This window comes from Dasypus novemcinctus, chromosome 1, assembly GCF_030445035.2.
Source record: "Dasypus novemcinctus isolate mDasNov1 chromosome 1, mDasNov1.1.hap2, whole genome shotgun sequence".
In the NCBI taxonomy this organism is placed as follows: Eukaryota; Metazoa; Chordata; class Mammalia; order Cingulata; family Dasypodidae; genus Dasypus; species Dasypus novemcinctus.
The window spans coordinates 199,094,012-199,107,860 of record NC_080673.1 but is presented as its reverse complement, the minus strand read 5'-3'; the positions used below and the strand labels follow the sequence as shown (position 1 = coordinate 199,107,860).

Below are 13,849 nucleotides of genomic sequence, written 5' to 3'. Positions count from 1 at the left end.
TAATCTAACTCCATCTTTATATATAAATTGATTTATATTTACATTTTATTTAAATGGAATCATACAGTATATGGTACTTTGTGTCTGGTTTCTTTAAGGCTGAAAATCTTGTGGATGTCAAGAGAAGAGATTTTGCTAAGTTGAGAGTAGAGCCCCTGGTGGAATAAAATATAAGTGGAATAGATAAAATGCCCAACAGCTCTCTGGGAGGTTTTACTCTTCTTAATAAAGCCTCAATGTTAAGTTTTGTTTCTTAATTTCAAAATGTCTCTGAAATATCTCCAATTAATCACTTGACTCATCTCATTGTAACAGATTCATTTGGTGGGAAGAAGTTCATAACCTAAAATGGAAGCTGATGGTGTGAGCTGATCCCTCTAATAAAATAATAATAATAATAATAATAATAATAATGAAAGAAATCATTGCTTAAAACATTTTCTAATATTGAACATGGAGAAATGATGATCCTTTCTTTTTTTATTATATCCTACTCACTTCATAGAGCACACTGATAAACCTGGCATTCTTTTGAATGCTTATTTTCCAGACATTATAAAGATGTATGGGTTAAAAACAAAAGAAGAATTAATGGAAAATAAAAGAAAATATGGAGAAGAATTTTTGTAGTATTGTAAGTATCAACAACCAATTTTTAGATAATAAGCTTTATGTCTAATAACGTTCAGACTTAGTTAACATGCCTGATTGTGTCCCACTGAATCCACAATCACTTCTTTCCCAGAATTCATGACACCATATTGAAACTGTTGGTCTCCCCAGTACTATGTGTGTTCTTTAAGCGTTTGGGTTTTATTCAGTTCTTTGCCCTTAGTGCCTACATATATACTCTGCTGATCTTTTCTAAGATGCCTTGTGTATTGCTTATTCTGTGTCCCTAACCCACACTTCTCTGTAATGAGCAAGACTAAAGAAAGTTTTGGACTCTGGAGTTGAATGAATGCTGTCTAATATTGTCCTACTTGGTCAAAACTTTATCCCCCTTTGACCTAAGACCTAGTGACTCTTTAATAAGTATCTTAAAGATTCTGCCTAGTCATTAGTAACTCCAAGATGCAATATAGTTTGCTATTGACTTTTTTTTTTAATCCTCCCCCCTTGCAGCTTTTTGCATGCTGTCTGCTCTCTGTGTCCATTCACTGTGTGTTCTTCTGCGTCTGTATTTATTTTATTTTATTTTTAAAAATTTAATTCCCACCTCCCGCTTGCAGCTTGCTTGCTGTCTGCTTCTTTGTGCCCATTTGTTGGGCACTCTTCTAAGTTTTTGCTTGCCTCCCTTTTATTTTTGTGTCACCTTGCTGAGTTGGCACTTGGAGGTGCTTGCAGGTTGGGTGGCACTCTGTAGAGTGAGGGTGAGCCTGCCTTCACAAGGAGGCCTCAAGATGTGAACCCAGGGCCTCCCATATGGTAGACAGGAGCCCAAGTAGTTGAGCCACAGCCGCTTCCCTGCTATTGACTTTTGGTTTCAGATGTATATGTATGTGAGAGAGAACAGAGAGAAAGAGAACATGAGTAGGAGAGAGAATCAGACAAGAAAATTTCCCCCCACTCCTTATGTCTTTTAATGCTATCTAAAAATAAAATAAAATAAAATAAAATTCAAAGTGTAATAAAAAACAAAAATGAGCCCAAATGTTAGCAACAATGAGATGCCTCCTCTCAGGGATACACTGTAGAGTCTACCTGGATATCTTCTCAGCTGTTGTTCCACGTGCTGTTCTGTTCTTTGACTTAGCTCTGAGCACATTTCTGAATGGGAAGACAGTGCTGCTGTTTAAAAACAAATTTCCCACTCAACTTCAATGAAACTTTCATAATGTCAGTGCAGCGCCAGTGGGTAACATTCTGCTCCTTCTCTTTGCAAACTCCCAACTGTTGCCAACTGTAAAGTGCCTAGGGCATGTTCCTAATTCCTCTTTTATCACACTCTTTCCCAGGTGGTTTCATCTGGATCCATAGTTTTAAAGAACATCAATAAGCTGATGAGTCCCTAATTTATATCTTCAGCCCTGAAAACTCCTTTAAGCTCAAGAGATTTTCCAAGACTGAACTGTTTCACTTGGATACCTAAAGGAATCTGAAATTTAACAATGCCAAATCAGGCAGCCTTATCTCTTCCATCCCCCAAATCTGTTTCTCTGCTGATCTTCTTTCTGATTAACTAGCATCACCATTGACCTGGTGGTGAAGGCAAGCATCAGGGAGTTATTCTTGATTATGTTTCTCTCCAACCTCTCATCCAGTGCACCACCACGGTCTTCCTCCAAATTCATCCTGAATCTATTCCAATGTCTCTATCTCCACTGATCTATCCTAGAGCATGCCAATATTCTGTTGCCTGGAGTAATACAATAGCCTCCCAATTTCATGCAATGGGGTATTTTCAAAATATCAATCAGATCTGCTGCCTAACCTATATAACATGACTGTCAATACACACCAAGATGTAGCCCATGTCTTTTTCTAAAAATTCATACCCCACTTGCCTCCTCCTTTCCCAATGGTCTCCTCCTTTCCTTTGCTCTGTATGGCCATCTTACTTCATCTCCTAAGCCTTTGGCTGGACTGCAACATATCCCTAGTATTCTCTTCCATGGCTCACCACATGGCTGGCTTCTTTCCATCATCTAGATCTCAGCTCCCATAATTTTCTGCAAGAAATACTTGTGGAAAGTAATTTCTCTCCTCTAGGCACTTCTTATCACAGTGTTCTCTTTTATATCCTTCATTGTACTTACTGTCAGAAATACCTGACAGTGTTATTTGTTTTTAATTAGTTTTGTATCTCTCCATACTTAAATATTGCTCCATGAGGTCAGGCATCTAGTCTTTGTTCATTAGTCTACCCTGTTTTCTTAAAAAGAAACAAGTACAAAGTTGATGCTCATAAATCATTTATTGAGAATGAATGAATCCCTATTTTAAATTTAGGTTTCAAGTGGTATCTTTGCTTCTAATTGTGAGCATAGATTTTCTTTAAGATTTTGTCAACATCAGTGTTCCCTTATGCAATGGGTATTTATGGTTGGCACATCTGAAAATGGTTTTATAAAACTCCAGGCATAAGCAGTAGACACTTTTGCCCAGCTTTCAAAAATTAAGCTGACTACAAAAATAAATTATATATTGACAGGTGTCACTTGCTTTATTATGAAAGTTAAGGCTCAGCTGCAAGGCTGTGATCAAAATATCAGTGTTCCTGTTTTATTGCTAGATGGTGGTTTCATGTTCTGTTTCAGTTTCACTAAGAGCTGCTGGGAGCAACATACCATAAATGGGTTAGTTTTTATAATGGAAATTTATTAGCTTAAATGCTTACAGTTCTGAGGCCACAGAAGTGTTCAAATCAAGGCATCATCAGGCAATGCTGTGTTACCAATTTGCAGCTATGTGCAAAATGGCTGCTCTGCTGGTTTCTGCTTTCTCCTCCAGGCTCTTTCTCCCGGAGCTTAGCTGGGAACATCAGGCACATGACTTGCCTTTGCCAATTCCTCCAGGCTCATCTCTCAGCATCTCAGGGCTTCTTCCTGAGCCTCTGTGCTCCATTGATTCCAGCCTCTGGCCCCCAGGACCTATCTCTCATCCTCTTGGGACTTCTCTGTCTCTGCAGCTTTTTTCCTGTGTCTGCTGCTTTTAACCCACAGTAGATCATTCAGTCTAATCAAAGGTCCCTAACAGAAGGAATCTAATCAAGAGTTCTCACCTGCAATGGGTTTGCATGCACAGGAATGGGTTAGCACTAAGGAACTGATCTATTCTGGGATTCATAAAAATCTTCACATATTTCTAGTCTGATCTTTCCTATATGCTATTTTACTTGGTGTAACTTTCATGATTTATCTTTTATAACCTGTTTTTTTAATGGGTTGAACTGTATCCCCCACAAAAGATTTGTTCATGTTCTAACCCCCATCCCATGAACACAACTTTATTTGGAAATATGATCTTTGAAGATGTGGTCAGTAAAGATGAGGCCCAACTGGATTAGGGTGAGATGAAAAGGAAGAGAAGAGCACAGACAGACACAGAGTAGAAGGCCATGTAACAGAGGCAGAGATTGAAGTCCTGTAGCTGCAAGACAAGGAATGCTAGAGATTGCCGTCATATACTGGAAACTAGAAGAGGTGTGACTAGATTCTTCCATACAGTGTTCAGCCAGAGCATGGCCTTGTCAACACCTTGATTTTGAGCTTCCAGCCACTGGAACTGTGAGACAATAAATTTCTGTTGTTTCTAGTTTGTGGTGCTTTGTTATGGCAGCCCCAGGGAACTAAGAAATTGAAACAGCTTCCTTCCTAGCTTACAATGCAGACTTGTACATGCTAAGAGAGTTGTCTTATCTCACCTCCTACCCATGCATCAACAATCATTTGCTTTACTCTTTCATCTTATGTGCTGTCTTAGAAGAACTTAACCATTAAGATCTTTGATTTTGAACAGCATGTGAACTACTTAAAAGCTGCATGACTTTAGGAAAATTATTTAAGTACTCTCAGCAGCAATTTCATTATCTATAACAAGGGAAACTATTGTAATAGCAGACTGCTTGCATGATAACTGTGAAGATGAAGTTAGACCATGTAACCATGTAGAGGATTTAGTATGGTACAGGTATAGAAGGCACATGCAACAAGAAAATAGTCATGATTATGACTGATTTCAAGCCCATCTTGCTATCTCTTCTCTCAACAAGAACAACATATATCCAGGAGTAAAAAGAATTGTTGTGCTCCAATAGTCAACATCCAAAAGCTAACAGAATTCTTTGCACACAGGGCGCTTGGAATACCTGTTGGTTGAATGAATAGAAGAATGAATGCCTGTCCTTGGGAAGATTTCCTTTAATGTGACTGAGTTCTGTTCCTTAGGAACAAGCACTAACACAATGAAATATTGGGAAGCAGATGTGGCTCAAGCAATTGGGCTCTATGCCCAGGGCCTCCTGGTGAAGACAAGCTGGCCTGTGTGGCAAGCTGGCCCATGTGGAGTGCTGGCCTGCATGGAATGTTGGCCAATGCAGAGTAATGCCCCACATAGGAGTGCTGCCCCATGCAAGAGTGTACTCCTGTGCAGGAGTGATGCCCTGTGCAAGAGTGCTGGCCCATGTGGAGAGCTGGGGCAGCAAGGCAATGCAACAAAAAGAGACACAGAGGAGAGAGAATAAGAGACACAGCAGATCAATGAGCTGAGGTGGCGAAAGAGAATGGTTGCCTCTTTCCCACTCCGGAAGTTCCCAAGATTGGTTCCCAGACACCGCTAATGAGAATATAAGCAGACACAGAAGAATACACAGTGAATGGACACAGAAAGCAGACAATGGGGGAGGGAGGGGGGAGAAATAAATAAATTTTTTAAAAAACCTTATCTTAAAAAAATGAATCATTGCCATTGCTTTTGAGGTCAATGAAGGTGTTTCTCAAAACTTAATTTCCCTTCATGTAAATAAAACGTTTTGTTTTGTTTCATGTAACGTAAAAGAACAACAGAAAGTGCTGTGAATTTGAAAATAAAATTCTACAAATGGTTTTACTTATGCACCATGAACACTTTCCTAGCAATAAGTCTTGGAGCCACAAAAAAAGCCTGAACATGTAAGGGAAACATGGAAGGGAAAACGGCTTTAAGAGGAAAGCCATGGAAGTTTAGATCTAGGATTAAGACATCTCCTTGGGACAAGAGAGGAACCCCACTCATGTGTACAGAGAGGGTGAGTTATTTGAAGGGAGTGGATGTTCCAGACTGCTGTTCAAGGAGAGTTTTGCTGCCCCAAGCTACAGAAAGGGTGGAGAACATTCCCCAAGAGTTGGGGAGAGTAAGGATGACAACCCCGTAGGTCTGAGAGGGGTGGACCTGCCCCCGCCATAGAATAGGGAAGGCCAGGTCACCACCTCATTGCTCTGAGATGATTGGATCTATAGGCCAGCGAGTAAGGAGAATGTTGCCTCCCCCTCGTTGTACTAAGGGGGGCTGAGACACTACCCCAATGATTGGGTAAAGTGTGGCTACCACCCCAATGTTCTCGGGAATGCCACCAAGAAAATGGCCCTTGGGCAAGCCTGTGGATAGGGTAGGTCCCCATTAGGCCCCAGGGAGGAAAAACCATCATCTTGAGAATGTCTCTCAGACTTTAATCTTATGAAGTAGAGGGAAAGAAAGGGAAGCGACGGGAGGGAGGGGAAAGGGCGGGGAGCTGGAGAAATTAAGTTTTCGCGTGAGTCCCAGTGTGCGTGTGTCCTTTTAAGGTGGCTCGGGAGCGGCCCGGAGGAGCTGGTGGCCCCCCGAGGAGCGAGGGACCGAGCCAAGAGTCATGCTGCGCTGAGGGGGTGCCGCACCGCAGCCGCCACCGCCACGGCCACCGCCAGCGCCACCGCCGCTGGGTAGGGTGGGAGAGCGTTGTCGCCTCCCGGGTAGGCGCCCTTCGCAGTGGACGCCAGCGGCCCGGGACGAGGGTTTCATCGTCTTGAATGGTTTTGAACCAATGAATCTATATTCCCTTTAAACGACGGACAGCGCTTCGTGTGAACTATAGAGTTTGTGGACAGATAAATATTGGGTTCATAGCGACGTAATGCGCGCTGACTCCTGCGAGTTCCCCTAAGTTCTTAGAGGACTGCTTTGCCTTTTGAATCAGAGAGTTGCAAAGTTCAATAAAGATTGGCCCTTGTGGATAAGCACGACGTCAAGCGACAGCGATTGGACAGAATCTGTGAAGGTATCCGCCCCCAGGTCATGAACCGTCCCCTGCATCCCCGGCCCCTGGTGGTGCTGCTCGATGGCAGGGACTGCACCGTGGAGATGCCCGTCCTGAGGGACCTCGCCAGCGTGGCCTTCGGCGACGCGCAGTCCACGCAGGAGGTCCACGAGAAGGTCTTAAACGAGGCAGTCGGCGCCATGAGGTACCGCATCCTCACCCTCACCAGGGAAGACCTGGAGAAGTTCAGAGCCTTGAGAGTGATCGTGCGGATAGGCAGCAGCTAAGACAACGTGGACATCAGGGCCCCGGAGAGCTCAGCATCGCCGCGTGCGACACCCAGTCGGCAGCGGTGGAAGAGAGCCGACTCCACCATCTGCCACATCCTCAACCTGTACCTGCAGAACCCGTGACTGTACCAGTTGCTGCGAGAAGGCACGCGGGTCCAGAGCGTCGAGCAGATCCGCAGGGGCCTCGGGCGCAGCCCGCATCCGCGGGGAGACGCTGGGTCTCATTGGCTTGGGTCGCACGGGGCAGGCGGTTGCTGTTCGAGCCAAGGCCTTTGGATTCAGCGTCCTGTTTTATGACCCCTACTTGCAGGATGATATAGAGCCGTCCCTGGGCGTGCAGAGGATCCACACGCTGCAGGACGTGCTGTACCAGAGCGACTGCGTCTCCTTGCAGTGTAATCTCAATGAACATAACCATCACTTCATCAATGACTTTACTATCGAGCACATGAGGCAAGGGGCATTCCTAGTGAATGCAGCCCGCGGTGGACTAGTGGACGAGAAAGCCTTAGCCCAAGCCCTCAAGGAAGGAAGGATCCGAGGGGGAGCCCTTAACGTGCACGAATCGGAGCCTTTTAGCTTTGCTCAGGGCCCACTGAAAGGTGCACCGAATCTAATCCGTACTCCACACACGGCTTGGTATAGTGAGCAAGCAACACTAGAGATGAGGGAGTCAGCTGCTACTGAGATCCGCCAAGCAATCACAGGTCACATCCCAGAAAGCTTAAGAAACTGTGAACAAGGAGTTTTTTGTTACAACAGCTCCTTGGTTAGGATCAGCAAGCAGTTCCTCCAGAGCTCAGTGGTGCCACATACAGATATCCACCAGGCATCGTGGGTGTGGCTCCGGGAGACCTTCCCGCAGCCGTGGAAGGCATCATCCCCGGAGGCATCCCTGTGACACACAACCTCCCCACGGTGGCACACCCTTCCCAAGCTCCTTCTCCCAACCAGCCCACAAAACACGGGGACAATCGAGAGCATCCCAACGAGCAATAGCAGAGAAGGTCGTAAGGTAATCGTTCAGAATAAACCTGGGGCCAAGAGACAGTGAAAAGTTGATGAACTAAGAGAAAAGGAATTTGACAAGGTCTTTTTTTTTTCTGTTGGTCTTTATTTTTTTAAATGTTACATTAAAAAAATATGAGGTCCCCATATACTCCCCACCCTCCTCATCCCACTCCTCCCCCCATAGCAACATTCTCCTCCATCATCATGAGACATTCATTGCATTTGGTAAATACATCTCTGAGCACCACTGCCCCTCATGGTCAATGGTCCACACCATAGCCCACACTCTCCCCCCGTCCACCCAGTGGGCCATGGAAGGACACACAATGTCTGGTAACTGTCCCTGCAGCACCTCCAACCCCCAAAAATGTCCCCACATCACATCCCTTCCTCCCACTCCCTACCCCCAGCAGCCACCATGGCCACTTTCTCCACACCAATGCCACATTTTCTTCGATTACTAATCACAATAGTTCACAAATAGAATATCAGTAAATCCACTCTAATCCATACTCTATTCCTCCATCCGGTCTTTTCAACTGATTCCGGACATAATGCATCATTGATGTTGCAGAGTTAAAACTACAAAAGAGCTAGAAGCCCAGGCGCGGGTAAACTGAAGTCGTCTGCTTCCAACGTGCAGAGAGACTAGGACGTGATTTATTAACGACCAACTTCTGTTATTGTGTGTTAAGTTTTTCATCTGTGCATCAAATCACAATGAATAAAAAGATATTTTTCCTTTATCAGTCCCTTGGGCACAGCAGGTCCTGAGCACCTTACTCTAGAATGTCGCATTAAGAGTTCCAAACATTGAAATAAAAAATATAATAGAGGAAACCCCTGTTCTATGATTCTAGCCCCGTTGATTCATGGGGCTGGTTACCTCTTTTGGGAAAATTTTAGGAAGATTAAATTACTACAAATGGGGGAGAAAATTGTTTGCCTGTGTTAGACCACTGCAGGTAGAGGATGGAAGACAGTACAGCTCCTGTACAGAGAAGTGCTTTTCTCACATCTGAACTGTGTACTGAGCCCGCACATTGGCTGAAGTTCAATAGTATCCTCTGATGATGTTAAAAAAAAAAAAAAAAAAGTATTAAGTTCCACAAGCTGTTTATACTCAAATATATTTTCCCAGTTTCAGATCCTCAGCTATTTTATTGAGTGGAAAGTCTTGAACTTAAAAGCGTTCAAGAAGAATAATGTTGCATTTCCTTATGTCTCAGGAAACACTTTTTATGGTAACTTGTCAGATCGTCTATGAGCAAACCCACTTTTTTAGACATTGATAAAGTCTTCTTTTCTTCACTTGATATTTTATACAAGAACACTTCAGATGTGTTATTAGATGTGACTGATTTTAACAAATCCTGTTAGATTTGTATCAACTAGTTAATTGTTACATTCATAGTCTTTTGTGAATCGCCTTTTTTTTTAACGATGACCTATTTTGAGCCTTTGTATAGGTATAGTCCTGTTTTTGTGACAAAAAACAAAAACAAAAACAAACTTTAAAACTGTCCTAAACAGAAAAATAATGGCTATCAGAAGTATGTTTTGTTTTAGTGTGAGTTACCATTACTGTCTTTGTTTATTGTAAAAGTGGACATTTAACATTCAGTGCAGTTTTCAATAAAAAGTAATAAAAAAAAATCTAATGAAGTATGCCCTGCAGGTTTTCAGAACGCTTTTGGACCTGTAACTCATGTTTCCTTCCCAATTTCTCCTTATGGTAACGTAAGTGTTTGCCTTTGTCTGAACCTTTGTATATTGGAAGCAGATAACTTATTTTGTAAGTTTCAGAGGTCTACAGCCAAATGGGACTTTGTCTTAAGACAAACTGCATTTCTATAAACTGATTTGTGATATGATTTTATACTTAGCATTGTTATTGATTTAAAGTGTTTTGGAATATTGTAATATCTTTTTGGAATTCAGAGGGTGGAGTGTGGAGTTTGATATTTATGAATTCCAACTAGAGATTTAGATTATGTTTGTAAACTGGTCTGTTCCTCTGGGCAAGATTACCTTTGATTATATTAGATTCAGCTGAGATGTCTGATTACATTTTGTTAAGATTAGGGCTTTGGTTCAACCATATCATTAGAGTGCCACTTGGAGTTGAGTCCCAGCACCCTTGGTGGACTGATAAAACAGACTCTCACATGGAAGTAGATACGCAGAGAAGATACACAGAGATCCTGTGGCTCTGGGAAGAGAGGTGAGCCTCATAGTTTACAGCTGACCTTGGGAAGAGTAAAGAGTAACTGAGTCCAGAAAGAAATGAGCCCCAGAGGATGAGAGACAAGCCCTCTGCCAGACTACAACTGAGATTGGAAGAAGCAGATCCCTAAGGATAAAAGAAGGTTGAACCCTCATAGACATCATCACCATCTTGCTCAACACATGGCAAATGACTTTGGGTAAGAAAGTACCTCTTATGGTACCATGAGTTGGACTCTTTAGGACCTTGTGACTTGAGGTAAGCTTCTACCTCAAATAAATACCCTTTATAAAGGTCAACAGAGTTCCAGTACTTTACGTCAGTACCCCTTTGGCTGACTAATCCATTACTTCGGCAGAGGAGCTTTGCTTGTATATACGTATGTATACTTGCAAATATTTAATATATTGAGTGTAATAAATGCTTCAGCTGTTAATTACAAAAATTTTGAAAATCAGTTTGCATTCAAAGGAAAATTGACCTATGAATTGTTCCACCTGAGTCTGGTGCCTTTCATTGTCTATATACTTGTAGGAAAATCTCAACCTTGCAGATTCTCAGTCTCTTCCTCTGTGTAATAGACTGTTTAACCAGACTTCTCCAGGGTGTCTTACATCCTTAACATTTTTTGGTTCTAAAGTATCTTAACATTGAAGCCTTCTGTCAGGATGACCTCTTATGACATAAACTTCATTTCCCAAAATGCTAATTTTCCTCCTAGCATCTAACAGAATGCCGGGCACATACTGGAAGCTCAATAACCAGCTGTTGGTAGTTTGTACAATTGAAGCTGGAACCAATTCAATGTCTGGAGATTTTTATTTCAACTGTCTGGTTCTGTAATGTGCCAAGACAATTTTAAATCAGAGACAAAGCTGATTCATGGAGAAGGAAGAAACTCACGTTTATTGATCACCCACCAAGTAAGTGGCCCAGGGCTAAGGGTTTTCTGTGCAGGAGAAATCATCATCTCTTATTCACAAAGTTGGAAAACTGAGTACGAGAGAATTTAAAGAACACTTTCCCAGGTTACTAATATATGCAATATATTGACTAAAATCAAGTCAGTCTGATGCCTTGCTTGCCCATGCTTAGCAAGCCTATTAACTGAGGTTTTAACATATAAGCAAATTTATAAGCCTGAAAGCCAGAAATTAGGATTTAGTAGGTTATGGGTGGGACCCAGGAATCTGAGCTTTAAGAAGGAATTCAGATGGTCTCAACTCAGATAGTCACTGAAAAATCCTTTATTAAAAAGCCTGTTACCTGTATCTGCGTAGCAAGATGTTCATAGTACATCCTCATAAAACTGAAAAATAGGTTTAATTATCCTCATTTTACAGAAAGGAAGCTGAAGTCTAAGGCACCTAGAGAAACACTGCTAGTCCTGGAATTTTCTCCATGTTCTCCATATTCTTAAATTAAAGAACTTTCTTTAAAACCAAAAAAGAATATTTTTATTTTCATCCATTATACATTAATTTACTGAAAAATAAAATAGTTCTACAAGTATTGTTAGGGAAAAGACTGTTGCTTACCACTCTCCTATCCCTTTTCTTCCCACCGTTATCCCTATGTTTATATAACAGAACTAAATATCTCTTATTACTTATTGATTTTACAGTTTTAAACATAACTTAATATGTTCTCAATATGAAAAATGAAGATTTATCTTTTTTTTCCATATCCTTCCTTTCTTGCTTCTACCACTAGGTCACTTTCTATTCTTCCTTCCATTTTCTATAAATAAATTATAACTTTGTTTATTTATGCCTAAATTTTCATGACCATGTAACTATATTGATGGCTGGGCCATTCAGTTAACTATGATGTCTTTTCTTTTTCTGGAAAATGTTTAGTCATTGTTTGTAATTATCTATGCACCTACCACAAATGTTTTCCCTGCACTTCTTCCAATTACAAGTATCTCCTCTCAATACATTTAAGTGCATTAAGTATTGTGTAACCTAGAAATTTTTGTCCTGCTCCCATCTATGTTGAGTGATTTCTAATTCAATTTCATAGTTGAGAACTTGGGATTTTCTTTTATTATTTTCCAGGGATTTTCTTTGCGTCTTGTCAGTATCCTCTATGTTCTGGATCTCATGCCTTATTATACCTTACTTTAGCTCCTTGTGTTCATTGGCACACCTTCTAGGAGCTTCCTAAAAGAGTGTCCACAGATGGTGTATTTTTCAGGGTTCTCAAGGGAAACAGAATCAACAGGAGATTTCTATGAGTCTCTCACTTGACCATGGGGATGCACAAGTCCAGGTTCTGCAGGCAGGCTGCAAACCAGGAGCTCCGATGAAAGTCCAATGAAGGTCCTTGATGAGTTTCCGGGAGACATTGGCTGTCCAAACACAAGCTGGAAAATTCTCTCTGAATGCTGAAATCACTTTCCCCTTTAAGGCAGTCAACTGATTGGATAAAGCATCACTCACTGCTGATGACAATCTCTCTGGTTGATGTAGATGTAATCAGCCATCTACGCAGTAAACTCACTGATGACTAAAGTCCATAAATGTCCTTATATTACAATTAGCCCAGTGCTTGCTTGACCAAATAACTGGGCACAATTACTTAGCAGAGTTGACACATTAGCCTAACCATTACAGATGGTATCATTATTGAGATCTTGCTCATCTGACAGTATTTCAAGTCTACTTTTACTTGTGTGATATCTGGACTGGATATAGAATTCTAGGAACAGAAACACTTTTTTTCTCAGAATATCAAAGGCATTTTTCTCCATTGTCTCCTAGCTGCCAGTGTATCTGGTTATAATTTTAATATTATTTTCATTCTTGATCTGGTACATATAAACTTTCTCCCTTCCTCCCTCTTCTCTCTCTCTCTTACCCTCTCTTCTCTCATGGCATTTAATAGTTTTCTCTTTTCTTCCTGTGTTCTAATTTGGACAAAACACTTCAGAGGTTGTATTAGTCAACTAAAAGGGCTGCTGCTGGCTTTTATAAAAGGTATTTGTTTGGGGATAAAAGCTTATAGTTACAAGGTCCTTTAAGTGTCCAACTCAAGGTTACTTCCTTACCAAACTCTGTTGCCATGTGTTGAAGCAAGATGGTGAGTGGCATCTGGGAATTTCAACCTTCCTCTACACTCTTAAGTCCCCATGGGTCCTGCTTCTTCCAGTCTCAGCTGTAGGCTGGAGGGCTTTTTTCTTTCAGGGCTCAGCTGTTCTATTCTCATCACAAGGTCAGCTGTAAACTCTCAGGTGAATGACTCATCTCTTTTCCACAGGTCCTTAGGATCAAAGTACATTCCTATTCTGTGTCTGTGGAGCTCTCTCTCTATTCCTCTGTGTGTCTCCTATTGTGTTCAACTTCTCTGTTGAACTTCCGTGTTCTCCTTGAGTGTATAACCCACAAAGGGGGCATGGACTATTATACTCTACTGAAATCAGTGAATCAAAGCCCTAATCTTAACATAATTTAATCAAAGACATCACCACTTAATCTAATACAGTCAAAGTGTATTATGCCCAGGGGAATGAACCATTTACAAACATAATCAAATATCTTTTTTGGAATTCATAATATAAAACTGACACAGAGGTTCACCTGGCTTTTATAGTGGAATGTATTATTT

At 41.5% G+C, this 13,849-nt stretch overlaps 1 pseudogene; it reads left to right on the top strand.

Moving 5' to 3' along the window:
* The first annotated feature begins 5,839 nt into the window (after positions 1-5,839).
* On the top strand, positions 5,840-8,067 carry LOC101420958 (C-terminal-binding protein 2 pseudogene; annotated as a pseudogene).
* The last annotated feature ends 5,782 nt before the right edge of the window (positions 8,068-13,849 follow it).